Below are 15,311 nucleotides of genomic sequence, written 5' to 3'. Positions count from 1 at the left end.
GAAAGATTTCATGCTACATTGTTAAAGAAGAGCATACCGAGTCAAGTTCTAATGATGACAAGGAAATAGTTGAAATAGTCTATGTTTCAACTAAGAAAGATCCTAATGGTGAAGGGTATGAGAATTAAATTTCTCTTATTTCACATATTACTAAGAATTACTCATGGATTATTAATAGTGGTTGTTCACATCACATGACTGGTGATCAAAGTAAGTTTCATAAATTTGAAGAAATTGATGGTGGTGGAACATTTAAGTTTGGTAGTGATATTTCATATTTAGTGAAAGGTAAAGGATCACTAATGTTGAATGATAAGATCAGATGTGGTGATGCATATTGGGTTAAATGAATTAAATGTAATCTTTTGAGTGTTTCTCAGTTGAATAACTCAGGTCACAAGCTAGAATTTGATAAAAGAAAGGTCAAGATCTTTATCGATGAAGGTGATTTGATTGGAACATGAATGAAAAAAGAGAGTAACTTATTCTACCTTGATCCTAGAGTTGAGACATGTTTATTTTATAGAGTTGAGGATGTGTCATTATGAAATAAAAGGTTGTGTCATGTAAACTTTGAAAATATGGTGAAAATCAATAGAAAGAAAAGAGTAAGAGGCCTATCGAATCTGCAAAAACTCAAAAATTCTATGTGTAAAGAATGTCAGCTCGATTAGATGATAAAGTCTAGTTTCTCTATCAAGGCTTACACTTCAAATGATATTATGGAATTAGTGCATATTAATTTATGTTGTCCAATTGGAGTTGATAGTTACTATGGTGTGATGGATACTTTATATTCTTTGTGGATAATTATTCAAGGATGATGACTATATGTCCATGAAAGTTAAATCACATGATTTTGATATGTTTAACTAGTACAAGTAAATTGTTGAAAAGGAAAATGGTAAATCATTAAAATGTTTAAAAGATTTGATAGAGGTGGTGAGTTTATGTCTGTTGAATTCACCAACTTTTTGTTGAGAAGGGTATCAATAGATAATTATCTTCACCAAGGACACCACAATAGAATGACATTTTTGAAAGAAGAAATAGATGTATCATGGATTGTGCAAGGAATTTAATGGTTGAGAAGGGGGTAAGTGCACCAAGTTGTGGTGCTAAAAGGGGGGTATAAGTGGACACCTTTTGAAATCAACAATTTCTGAACTTCAACAAGAATTTGAAGATAGCTATGCTCAAAATTTTATGATATGACAAAAACAAAAGAAGTAGACCTTTGAATCTAGTTTCTAAACTACTAATTTTTTTTCAAAATGGTTTAGTTTTAGGTCCTCAAAAAAGGGAGCCATAGAAAGTGGTACTGTTTATTCAGAAAAAACATAACACAATACAAAGTGTGGGCCCCCTAAAATTTTAACTTTAAAAAAAAAATTCTTTAATCGCTTTGGTCAAAAGTTGCCTAACACTATGTAGTTTATCCAATATTTTTCAGGTAATTTTATAATGTGTATTTTTTTAATGAATTTTTTAATTGTACACATCCCAAAAACGTGAAATATCTATGTGCTACCCCTAGAAATGATTGAAAACTAATCTAAAATCAAAACTTCTTTTTTTTAAAGTGTGTAGAATGGAGTCTAGTTTCTAAAAAAATAAGTTCTTGCAAAATTTGAGGAACGAGCTAAAATCTACAACCCAATTAGTACATGTTGATTTTTGAGAAAAAATGGACATACATTCAAAAGAAATTATAGTTGAAAGACTTGAAATAGTTCAAATGAAAAATAAATTATATGGTTATATAGCTAACTTAGAGACCTACAATGTCATGTAACCTGATTTTATCAATGCTCAACCACAAGGAAACTTGAAGGAAAGCACACAAGAAAAATCAATCATTTTTTGTATATTTGTAGCAAAACACATCTCAGACCAGTTTAGAGACTCCAAACATTTGGGTTGGATCCCCAAAGAAAAACCAAGCCTTAGGCTTGGTAGAATGCAAAGCTTTAAATAGCGTGTGTGCACTATAGTGCATGCACACTATACCACGCACATGCTATTTAAAGATTTTTTAAATTTGGGTCTTAATAGTGTGTGCACGCTTTAGTGCATACACATTTTAGTGCACACACACTATTAAGATCTATGTTGGTGTAAATAAGTATTTACTATTTACACTTTACTTAAGTTTACTTAGGTTAACATATTATTTTATTATTTATTTAGGTGAGATACTTAAGAGTTTGTGTACCCTCACGAGTTGTCATTTTGACAACACAGAAGTACACAACTCTAATTCAGCACATGGTGTCTACAACATTAGAGTTTGCATCATTCACTAAGTTGTCATGTAGACAACACAGTTAATTGCACTCCCATTTTAGCATATGTTGTCTACAACATTAATTTGTGTTCTACACCACTGTAGGCTTATCCTTACATCATCACACCTACTCCCATGCTTAATGGAGGATAACCTATATCTAGTGAACATGTGCCTAGTTGTATGATTTATCATGTTGCTAACTTCTATACATTCTAGAAGCTCTCCAGAGGCCTTTATATATAGGCACTCCTACTGTGCTTTCGCATGGAATATTGAATGAATATATCATCATTCTGATCATACTCTCTCTTTGGTCTACTGTTATACTTGTGTTTAAGCTCCTTGGTGTTGAGTGAATTTTTCCCTAAGGAAAATTCTTACATGGTATTAGAGCTCGAGGAGATTCTCTTCACATAACTGTTCAAGACCATTCATGCTTCAACACCTTGACCCAAATCTAGAGAATCTACGAAAATTGGGAGCATCGAGAGCCAAATCTAACCTCGTCATTACATCTAGAATGTCAATTCAGTGAAAATTGACTATAAATTCACCTATGCTGGGCTAAAGTCGATCGTGAGGCTAATTTTTTTTGCAAACTGACACCCAAAGGCATCGATTTGCAAACTAGGTATGGTTATTTTTAGATCTATTGAATTATTTTTTAGATCTGATAATTCTCTACTTTTTCAAATTTCTGTTTTTGAATTTTTTTTTGTAGAACTGGGTAGTCACACCTTGGCCCTGCAATTTATTGAGAGGAATATTGTAAGTTTTGTACATATTCTACATCGGCCAAACAAATCAAGCAAGCCATACCACAAATCTTCGGTAGGCATCTACATCTATTTCTGGCTTCAAATCCAAATTCTAGCTTAACATTATATTCCACTAGCCATACCTCCCACTAGCTAAGTTTCCAATCAGCCGGCAACCATTTACAATGTGCATTGTGGTTTTGCACTTTTAAAAAGTACAGGTATCATATAACCCACGAATGTGGGATTAAAACTCTAAACATTGGCTTTGATGATGCAAAATAGCTTCTGACCCCCGTGTAGAGTTTCTCGATCTAACTTTGTTATTTTGGTGACCTTGCACTTCTCTACGACATGCGGCCTTCACAGACCATGCCACATAGTGTCCTTCTCGGCATCCATGTCCTCCCACCCGCCTGCACCATAATGACAACCCCAATACACGTGGGCCATTTGCAAATCACCACACGCTACAGTGCCATTTGACTACACGGCCGAATAACTGCCTACCACATGGAACTCAAAAGTGCAAACATGTGGATTCTACTACCTCTGCCATGTGGCCTTACTTGCATAGTCATCATGTCTCCCATGATGGACACATTACATCAACACTGAATCATAAGACACGTAATCACCTACACAAGTAGACACTTTAGCACATCCACATAAGCAGACTGTACACCAAGTTAGCTGCCATACAAGTAGACACAACTGCCAAATCTATACAGTCTATGCGGTCTGTACCACCACCTTGGTTGCTGACATCATCATGACATCATGCTAACATCATCTAGGGGTAGAGTTTTCACTAACATCATCAAGTTCTTGAGCTTAAATTTGACAACCATCTGACCGTCATCCTAGGGAAAAATTGAATTGCTGTGATGGTCGTATGACTATCAAATTTAACCTCATGTTTTGCTAGTGCAACCCCTCTCTAGATTAAATTTTGATTTTGTAGTCCGACTTTGGGAGCCTATATCTCAGTCATCTAGACTCCAAATCAAGTGCAATTTTTTTTGAAATTGGGTTGAATTTTCTAAACTTTTCAGTGGTGTAGCTCTTTTTTGGTTTTGGTGAAATATATTTGTCAAAAATAGAATCTTTTGGTGACTACACCTATCCAATCTTGCATTTTGCAACTTCAAAAGCTCCATATGGGCTCATCTGGACATGAAAATAGGTTCCATTTTTTTTTAAAGTGTGTTATTTTTATCTACTTTCTAGATCTACAATTAGATTATAGGCTTGCATGGATAAAAATGTCACTTTCAGAATTAGGTCCTTTTCTGCATTGTAATACTTTGATATAGGTGTATATTTGAGATACATTGTAATGTTCCAGTTTTGAACTCCATAAGGAGGTTGTAAAAGTCAAAATTAGAAGTCCACTAAGGCCAAAATTGGTAAGTGGCCATTGTAATTGTACTACATTTAAAGTGCCCAAAGTATCTTTTTTTTTGGGGGGGGGGTGGTTCTTGATTTAGTGAAAAGGGGGGGGGGGGGGTGTTCTTGGTGTTGTGTTCTTTTTCTGCAGTTTTCTTTCATTTTCTGCATCATGGGACATTTTATGTTTCCAAAATTAACTCCACATAACTATGCTACATGGTCCATTAAAATGTGGTGTCATTTAATGCATAAAAGAGTTTCTCAATATGTAGACGGTACCCTTCCTAAACCAACAGGTGAGTAAGTATTTGCCACTGAAATCACTGATTGGCAAACAATGTATAGGAAAGCCTTAGGTGATATTTGTTTGGGGATTGATGACAAGATCATGTATCAGATTTAGAAGTCTTGTACATCCAAGGAAGCTTGGGATACCCTCCAAAACCTATATGGTAAAGTGTTTGAAGAGGATGTTTTCAAAATTGAAGATGAGCTTGTCTCCTTAGATCCTAAGTCATTTGATTCTATATAGGATTCCATCATTAAGGTGAATGAACTAAGGACAAAGCTTACTGATTGTGGGAGTCCTATTAAAGATGACAAATTGATCTATCTCATTCATAACAAGTTTCCATCTAAGTTCCACATTTGTTTCTACTTATAGCACCTCAAAGACTACATTAGGGTCTACCTATCAGAAAGTATCTTTTGATGATTATGTTGATCTATTGGATAAAGAAGAAAAGAAGTTGAAATCAATGGGGATTCTCAATTTACCTAAGTCTAAGGCATTGGTAGCCAATAATGAGGGTTCTCAAAATTCAACCGGTCAATCTTCAAATAAAGGGAAGGGAAAGAATAAGAAGTGGAAGAATAAATTAGAGGATGCAAGAAAGGCAACACCATAATCAAATAAACAAGGCAAGTCTTTGAATTCAAATAAGAAGTGAGACAATAAAAAGGACAAGAAAAAGTGTACTTGTTGCAAGAAATTGGATCTTGAAGAACATGAGTGTTATCATAAAAAGATTGATTAGTTGATGACTATCATGAAGAAACTTAATGTTCCACTACCTAATGCTTACAAGGAGAAAGGGTCTTCTTCAGATTCAAAGGGCAAAGGGCAAGCACTCATGACAAAATTCAAGTTCTTCAACGAAATGGATTCTTGACTTAGGTGTCTCATATCATATGGGTTCTTCAAAGGAGGATTTTTCTTTAGTGAAGCAATCAGAGGTACCACACATCTTTGTGGAAGATGATACAAAAATAGAAGTTGAAGGGAAAGGAAATGTGGAGATAGAAAATGAAGAGTACAAAGATGTTCTCTATGTTCCAAACCTAAGTTCTAATCTCCTCTCAATTTACCAAATCACTCACCTTGGAGATGGTCATAAGGTTGAGTTCCTTCTTGACTCGGTAAAAGTGCACAGTCTAAAAGATGATTCAATAGTTGTAGTGGGGAAATTTAATCATGACAAAAGGTTGTATTCTTTCTCCCACTTTGTGCCCAAGCCTTCTTTACAAGCCTTGTTGACTCAATGAAATTCACACATCCAATTATGGAATGAGTGCTTTGGTCATCTTGCCTTTTGCTATCTTCAACAACTTTGCACAAACAAAATTGTCAAAGGTCCACCTACAATCAACTTTTCCATAGGCGAATGTTCAATAGGTTCAGTGGATATGCATCTAGAGGAGAAGTTACATAAAGGGAAGTATTCAAGAGCATCTCTTGTTCTTCAGTTGGTTCACATGGTACTAGCAGGTCCTTTTGCAGTGACTTTAGTTAGCTAGGGTCACTACATACTCACTTTCATTGATGAATTTTCATGGTACACTTGGGTCTACTTTCTTCATCACAAGAATGAAGTGTTGGATAAGTTTCTAGCCTTCAAGACTCATGTTGAAAAAAAATCAAGGAAAGCAATCAAAGTTCTAAGGATGGACAATGAAAGAAGATATGTGAACAAAAGACTTAAAGACTTGAAAACTTTAAGGAATTGATCTTTAGAATCCACCAACATTCAGTCCACATAAGATAGATGTTGTAGCATTGAAAATTCAAACTCTTAAGTCTATGATGAGTTGCATGATACAAGCCAACTCTCTAGATCCATCACTTGAAGTCAAAGCAATTAGTAGTGCCAGTCACATACTTAGTAGGTCTCCTCATACTTCCTTAGATAGAAAGACACCTTTTGAGGTATGGTGTGGTAGAAAACCAATTGTGACACACTTTAGAGTCCTCAATTGTCCTGCATGGGCAAACAAATCTTCTAGGGGATGCAAGGCACCACCACCTCAGCCTTGCACTTTCATTGGATATGAAGATGGTGTGAAGGCATATAGACTTATGGATCCTAAGACACATGAGATCTTTGTGGAGAAGGAGTACACTTTGAGAAAAGTTCACTAAGCTTATCCTCTAATCCTCTGTACACATCATACATTGTGGAAATTGATAGTGACCCTAGCGATAGTGCTTCAACAGATTCAAACACATGGGGTTCTATCAACAGTTGCAACAAGAGGTCACAACATCAACATACTCCCCATGCATATATTGCCACAGTGATCGATCTAGCAAAGAAGGGTACACCGAGTCTTCTAGCTCCAACACCATAAGATGACTACATAATAGATATTTCAAGTTTGTTTGTGGAGTCATACATAGCAGAATTGGAGGACATCATTGATGATGTACATCTTCTCTTTGATGGGGAAGATCCTTCTATAGTTGTTGTGAGGGCTCACTCTGACCCTCATGTCCATTCTCCACATGATCGATTTGCACAGGTTGATGTGATTGTGGATACTTACATACAACAGTTGTAGGAGGTCTCTTTGTTAGTTGAGGAGAAAATATGTTCTTTGGGACAAGTTCTACATTCTTCCTTCATAGGGTCAATTGAATAGGTTTCAGAGACATCAATGATCATTGGGATTCTTTCCACACACAGTGGAAGCATCTCATTTGTACCTATGGCATTGTTTCTTCCAAAGGGGAGGAACACTATTTTGCAGTCTTGGATTAGCTTCTACATCAGAGTAGTCACTGGTCAACATTATTTTTTTTTGGGAGGGGGGGGGGGGAGCCTATCCTATCTCTCTTCCTCTTCTCATTTTTTCTCTATTGTATATACTTGATGTATATCATAATGGGAGGGTCTTGATCACTCTATCCATCCATGCATCTAATTTTTTCATCTCTCTTTTTGGGGGAGGGTTTTTCCCATAAGTACATGGGTACTTAACATGGTCTAGTAGTCAAGACCCATCATGCATTTCATCCTAGTTCTTATGAACTTAAGTGTATTCCCCTACATTGCACTTAAGGGGGGGTTTTGGTGTAAATAAGTATTTACTATTTACACTTTACTTAAGTTTACTTAGGTTAATGCATTATTTTATTATTTATTAGGTGAGACACTTAGGAGTTTGTGTACTCTCATGAGTTGTCATGTTGACAACACAAAAGTATGCAACTCTAATTTAGCACATGGTGTCTATGACACTGGAGTTTGCATCATTTACTAAGTTGACATGTAGATGAAAATTTATTCACACTCCCATTTTAGCACATGTTGTCTACAACATTAATTTGTGTGTTGCACCATTGTAGGCTTATCCTCACATCATCACACTTACTCCCATGCTTAATGGAGGATAACTCATATCTGGTGGACATGTGTCTAGTTGTATGACTTATCATGTTGTTGACTTCTATGCATTTTAGAAGCTCTCTAGAGGCCTTTATATATAGGCACTCCTAGTATACTTTCATATGGAATATTGAATGAATATATTATCAGTCTGATCATACTCTCTCTTTGGTCTACTATTGTGCTTATGTTTGAGTTCCTTGGTCTTGGGTGAATTCTACCCTAAGGAAAATTCTTACAACCTAAATTTCAATAGAGGGGAGGAGAGAGGTAGAGTGAGAGTGAGAGAGAGGAGAGGGGGGATGGGAGTGTGTGTGTGTTTGAGAGAGAGAAAGTAGGGATGGGAGAGGGGAGAGAGAGAGTAGGGGATGGGAGAGAGAGGAAGTGTGAGAGAGAGTAGGGGGAGGTAGAGAGAGTAGGGGATGGAAGAGAGAGAGAGTGAGAGTAGGGGATCAGAGAGCTATAGAGAGTAGAGAGGGAGAGAGAGTGAGAGAGAGTAGGTAGTGGGAGAGGGAGTAGGAGAGGGAGAGGGGGACAGAGAGAGAGAATAGGGGATGGGAGAGGAGAGAGAGGGGGGATGGGAGTGTGTGTGTGTGTGTGTGTGAAAGAGAGAGTAGGGGATGGGAGAGAGAGAGTAGGTGGTGGGAGAGGGAGTGGAAGAGGGAGAGAGAGAGAGGAGGATGGGCGTGTGTATAAGAGAGAGAGTAGGGGATGGGAGAGAGTGTGAGAGTGTGAGAGAGAGTAGGGGGTGGCAGAGAGAGTATGGGATGGGAGAGAGAGAGAGAGTGAAAGTAGGGGATGTGAGAGAGAGAGAGAGAGTAGAGAGGGAGAGAGAGTGAGAGAGAGAGTAGACGGTGGGAGAGGGAGTGGGAGAGGGAGAGTGAGAGAGAGAGGGGGGGAATGGGAGTGAGAGAGAGAGAGAGTAGGAGATGGGAGAGGAGAGAGAGAGAGGGGGGATGCGAGTGTGTGTGAAAGAGAGAGAGTAGGCGATAGGCGAGGGGAGAGAGAGTAGCCCGAGAGAGAGTAGGGGATGGGAGAGAGAGAGAGTAGGTGGTGGGAGAGGGAGTGGGAGAGGAGGAGAGAGAGAGGGGGGAGAGGAGTGTGTGAGAGAGAGTAGGGTGTGGTAGAGAGAGAGTATGGGATGGGAGATAGAGATTGAGAGTAGGAGATGGGAGAGAGAGAGAGTAGGTGGTGGGGGGAGAGGGAGAGAGAGAGAGAGAGAGAGAGGAGGATTGGAGTGTGTTTGAGAGAGAGTAGGCAATGGGAGAGGAGAGAGAGAGAGAAAGAGAGGGGGATGTGAGTGTGTGTGTGAAAGAGAGAGAGTAAGGGATGAGAGAGGGGAGAGAGAATAGCCCAAGAGAGAGAGTAGGGGGTGGGAGAGAGAAAGAGAGTATGCGGTGGGAGAGGAAGTGCAAGAGGGAGAGAGAGAGGGGGGATGAGAGTGTGTGTAAGAGAGAGAGTAGGGTATGGGAGAGAGTGTGAGTGTGAAAGAGTGTAGGGGGTGATAGAGAGAGTACAAGATGGGAGAGAGAGAGTGAGTGTAGGGGATGGGAGAGAGAGAGAGAGTAGAGATGGAGAGAGAGAGTGAGAGAGAGCAGGTGGTGGGAGAGGGAGTGGGAGAGGGAGATAGAGGGGAGATGAGAGAGTGTGTGTGAGAGATCTAGAGAGTAGGGGATGGGAGAGTGGGGAGAGAGAGAGAGAGGGGGGGATGGGAGTGTGTGTGTGAAAGAGAGAGAGTAGGGGATGGGAGAGAGGAGAGAGAGTAGGCCAAGAGAGAGAGAGTAGGGGATGGGAGAGAGAGTAGGCGGTGGGAGAGGGAGTGGGAGAGGGAGAGAGGGGGGATGGGAGTGTCTGTAACAGAGAGAGTAGGGGATGGGAGAGAGTGTGAGAGTGTGTGAGAGAGAGTAGGGGTGGTAGAGAGAGAGAGAGTGAGAGTAGGGGATGGGAGAGAGAGAGAGAGTAGGTGGTGGGAGAGGGAGTGGGAGAGGGAGACCTAGAGAGAGAGGAGGATGAGAGTGTGTGTGAAAGAGAGAGTAGGGGATGGGAGAGGGGAGAGAGAGTAGCTTGAGAGAGAGAGATAGTAGGGGATGTGAGAGAGAGTAGGTAGTGGGAGAGGAAGTGGGATAGGGAGAGAGAGAGGGGGGATGTGAGTGTGTGTAAGAGAGAGAGTAGGGGATGGGAGAGAGAGTAGAGAGGGAGAGAGTAAGAGTGAGAGAGAATAGGGGGTGGTAGAGAGAGTAGGGGATGGGAGAGAGAGAGAGAGTGAGAGTAGGGTATGGGAGAGAGAGTAGAGAAGGGGAGAAAGAGAGTGAGAGAGAGGGAGTGGGAGAGGAAGAGCGAGAGAGAGGCAGTGGGAGAGGGAGTGGGAGAGGGAGAGTGAGAGAGAGAGGGGGGATGAGAGTGTGTGTCTATGAGAGAGAGAGAGAGAGTAGGGGATGGGAGAGGAGAGAGAGATTAGGAATGGGAGAGAGATTGAGAGAGAGTAGGGGTGGGAGAATGAGAGAGAGAGTAGGAGATGGGAGAGAGAGTGAGAGAGAATAGGTAGTGGGATAGGGAGAGTGAGAGATAGTAGGGGATGGGAGAGAGGGCAAGCGAGAGAGAATAATGGATGGGGGAGAGAGTGAGAGAGAGAGTAGGTGATGGGAGAGGGAGTGGTAGAGAGAGGGGGGATGGGAGTGTGTGTAAGAGAGAGAGTAGGGAATGGGAGAGAGAGTGAGAGAGAGAGTAGGTGGTGGAAGAGGGAGTGGGAAAGGGAGAACGAGAGAGAGAGAGAGGGGGGGATGGGAGTGTGTGTAAGAGAGAGAGTAGGGGATGTGAGAGAGAGAGAGTAGGCAGTGGGAGAGGGAGTGGGAGACCAAGAGTGAGAGAGAGAGAGAGAGAGGGGGAGATGGGAGTGCATGTTTGTAAGAGAGTAGTGGATGGGAGAGGGGAAAGAGAGAGAGCAAGAGAGAGTAGGGGATGGGAGAGAGTGAGAGAGAGTAGGTGGTGGGAGAGGGAGAGTGAGAGAGAGAGTAGGGGATGGGAGAGAGAGAGTGTGAGAGAGAGTAGGCAGTGGGAGAAGGAGTGGGAGAGGGAGATAGATAGAGTATCCTAAGAGAGAGAGAGTAGGCAATGGGAGAGGAGAGAGAGCAAGAGAGAGTAAGGGATGGGAGAGGAGAGATAGAGTGAGAGAGAGTAGGGAGAGAGAGCATGGGATAGTGGGATAGGGAGAGATTATTTTTCACATAGTGCATATGCACTATAGGACATATGTGCTATAGTGTGTACGCACTATATGAAAACTCCAAAAAAATGGTCATAATGAAAGTTTGGGTCCCTATTGATCCATATTCTGCTTTTTGTCTGTTGTGTATTCAGTTGTTCTAACAGAAAACATAGGTTTCAAGCTGTTTGAAGTTAGAAAACACTATTTAAAGGCTTTTTGAACATTCTTTCATTCTATTTGAAGCTAGCAAACACCAAATTCAATCATTGGGTACACTATTTGAAGGATTTTTGAATATTATTTCTATAGAAAAGGTTAGTGCAGTCCTTTTTAAATATTCTTTGTTATTATATAGAGACAAATTTGATTATAATTTGACATTTTGTTTAATATATAGTGAATTCATTGAAATTTGTATGTTTGAATGAATTGTTTTTTATTAGATAAACAAGTTTTATAGGGACTCTGAAACCCAAGAGTTAAAACATTAACAAGGCTGATAATAAGCATGAAAAGCATAGCCAAAAAAGTTCCAGTTCAAAGGCTGAAAAAAAAAGCACAAGGCCCAGCTGATAGACAAAAGCCCAATAAAAGGCCAAGAACAGAAACAACATGAAATGACCAGGGAAAAAGCCCTTACAAAAAGCCAAAAAAAGGCACAGAAAGAAACAAAAGAATAGGCAAAGGATTAGTCCTCATTCTTTCTCTCTAGGTCTTGCATGACTTGAGTTGCCTCATAGGCCATCTTGTTCTCCTCCGCCTCTTGCTGGAGCGCCCTTTGATCCTCCTAGTCCTAACCATTGTTGATGTTGTCCTTTGCAGTGTCAACCCCCATTCTAGCTTCTTCCTTGTCTTTTCCATCCTCATCATCCTTCATAACTCTGTCTTTGATCCAACCTGTTAAGGATATGATGTTGCTGTTAATGGAGCTTAGCATCAAAATCATCTGATTCGAGAGATTATGATTGTAGATTTTGAGGGTATTGATCCTTCTCTTTGCCAGACTAAGCCTCTCACCATTGTCATCTCTTTTATTAGAGTTCGCTCCATTCCTATTATTCTCCATATGACCCAAATACTCTTTGACCTCCTCCAAGTCATGGAAAAGCCACTTGATTGATCTGAAGTTATCAATCATGCTATTGCGGGCATTGTTCAAGAGATTTGGCCCGATTTCCCTAGCTTTGTTCGAAATAGCCACAATAGCCAGGTCAATGAGTTCTTCAAGCCTCGTCTCTTCTTGGTTATACACAAGGACCTGTGAGATCATGGCCTCTCTAAAAATGCCCATTTTTGAGGTCTTGACTTTAAAGTGTTTCCAAGCTTTCCTCCTGTTATTTACCTACACCTCCCCACCCTCGGCCTCAGAATCCAAATTTTGTTCCTTAGGTTGTGCATGAATGTGGATAAGTGAAAGAGGCAGCGAAGACATGTCCCGATCTTGCTGCATAATCTCCTCCTCTAGACCCTCCCTCTTGCATTTCTTCCCTCCCCGATCCTCCTTAATTTCCTCCTCTTTCATCTACACATCCTCCTCCTCATCGCTATCATCCTTCACATCTTTCATAGGATGCTTCTGCCCATGATCCCTAGGACTTTTTTTGCTAGGGGTGATGGAGGAAGGTGAGTTCTTGAATTGATGGGTGGCTTTTTTATTAGCGGATGAAATAATGTCATCCTCAGAGCTAAAGCTCTAAAGGTCATCCGAGTTTGAAGAGTAGCTGGAGCTACCAGAGGTCACATTCTCAGTCTGAGGGGGATCCTTGCTTATAGTCTAAGCCTTAAAATGATCATAAATAAGCAAAAAGAGCCCCTCATGCAACACAAGGTTATTAGAGGGATTCTTTTTGAAACTAACCACCACCTTGTTCAAATAAGTTAACAAGTAAAAAGGAAAAGAAATTTTACGGCTACGCCAAAAATGATTCAAAAGAATAAAGTGGTGGGTACGAGCCCTATCAAACCTAGGGTCCAAAGTAATATACTCTATAACAACTCTCACAACATACCTCCATAATTTTTTCATGGTCTTAGGAACATAGTACATGTCAATCTTCTTCAGGGCTTTTAGCTCCTTCTCATCCTTAACAAAATCCTGCACAGCATTAGCCGAGAGCTTCTTGTCCCTGAAAAACTTAAAGCCCTGAATCAGGATTTTAGCAACGGTCGAAATTACCTCCTCGGTGATCATGAAAGAAACCCCATTAACCTTCACTCTACCATCCTTCCATGAACCAATCATACTATTGGTCACCTCCTGATCAGAGCCATGCAATTTCATTATGTATCTGGTAATCTCGCCCAGATCCAGCTGCTCCCAAACTTTGTCCCTGCTCTTCCATTTCTCAATTTTGCCCACTGGCTCCTTTCTACACCTTTTTCCAACCATATCTGCACTCTGTGCACCCTCAATTCTCATATGCACCTTGCACTACAATAGATTGGATCCTTCGTGACTAAGCAGAATGCAGAAAGAATTAACCCTTCTATTGCTCCTATAGTAAATGTAATAAATGACCCACAAAGTGTGTCGACTAGTCTGTAATAAATTGCAACAATTAAAATTTTCCATGCTAACTTTTTGGGAAGTACCCTTTCCCCTTAATCCATTCATACTCATAATTGCAAGTTGATCTTCTCTGTACTTCGTTAGATCTTGTCCAGATTGATCAAGCTTTTAACATCTGCCGGCAAAGTATTTTCGGGATGCCATGTCATAATTTAGCTTGCGCCAACCCTAATATTTGCAAACTTGTCAGCAACCAAGTTAGCTTCTCAAAAAATATGAGTGACATGGACTCTATTGAATTTGACAAGAGTTTCACAGGTCTCATCAATAAGATTCACAATCGACCATGATGGCTGAGAGTTGCCATTAATACATTAAGTTTGAATGAATTGTTATTTGGAAATGGTTAGAAATTTGACAAGTTGTTTAACATATATTGTGTATTCATTGAAATAATTGTAATTTGTATATGTATTTGAATGATTTGTAGTTTACAAATTGTAAGTAATTTAGATGTTTGAATAATTTGACATATAGAAATCATCATCATGCCAAGGAAGAAACCAAAAACTCAAATACCTGGAAGAGACAGAGAGAGATTTGGCAATTAAAAGAGATAAAATGAAACTACTACATGAACAAAGAAAATTGCAAAGCAATAATGAAGAATTGACTTTTGAAGAGGAACAAGAACCATTGATACAAAGAAACATAGAGGAAGAATTGGAAAGACAAAGAGAATGAATGAGACTACTATGCTCAAGTAGAAAATTGAATTGTGAAGCTACACCATCTTCTAATGTTGGAGTTATATCATCATCTCATGTTGAAGAGATGCTAATTTTTAAATCCGATGATGTACACACTCTATCATGTCATGTTGAAGGCACAACATCAACATATCAAGTAGGTGATATTCTATCTTTTACATCTTATTGCCAAGGCACATTGTCTTTGGTTCAAGGTATGCAAAGCACTCAACCTTATGTTGATATTCAAAATATTGAGGGAATGGAAGGGATTATAAGAACTTCTAGAATTTTTTTTAGAAGACCAAAATATTTGATTGATATAGGTACTAACATTTTGAAATCAAGATCTAACAAGATTAGCAAGCATACTTGTCAAAGAAAGTTAATCGTATGTGGAGATTATTCTTTGAAGAATTAAATATTATAGGTCAATGCCAATTATTTGTTGAAATGATGAGGAATTTTAAATTTAGGCCTATCATGAAGATTCTTGAGCTAAGAATGATGGATGATTCAAATGAAAAAAATATTGTAAAGAATCTAATGAGTACTTATGACAAAGTGGGTTCTAAATCACACACCAAAGATAGTAATATCACATGATGAGTAATTACATCAACAATAGTAAGTACCCAAATGAAGAAAGCTCTACACATGAGAAAAATAAGAAAAACATTGAAAATAAGTAGAGGTAATCTAAGGAGAGCTATGCTAAGGTGTGAGAGATTGGAAGATCCAAC

Source organism: Cupressus sempervirens, chromosome 3, assembly GCF_028749045.1.
Source record: "Cupressus sempervirens isolate cs-2001-9-10 chromosome 3, ASM2874904v1, whole genome shotgun sequence".
In the NCBI taxonomy this organism is placed as follows: domain Eukaryota; kingdom Viridiplantae; phylum Streptophyta; class Pinopsida; order Cupressales; family Cupressaceae; genus Cupressus; species Cupressus sempervirens.
This window is presented reverse-complemented; position numbering follows the sequence as displayed.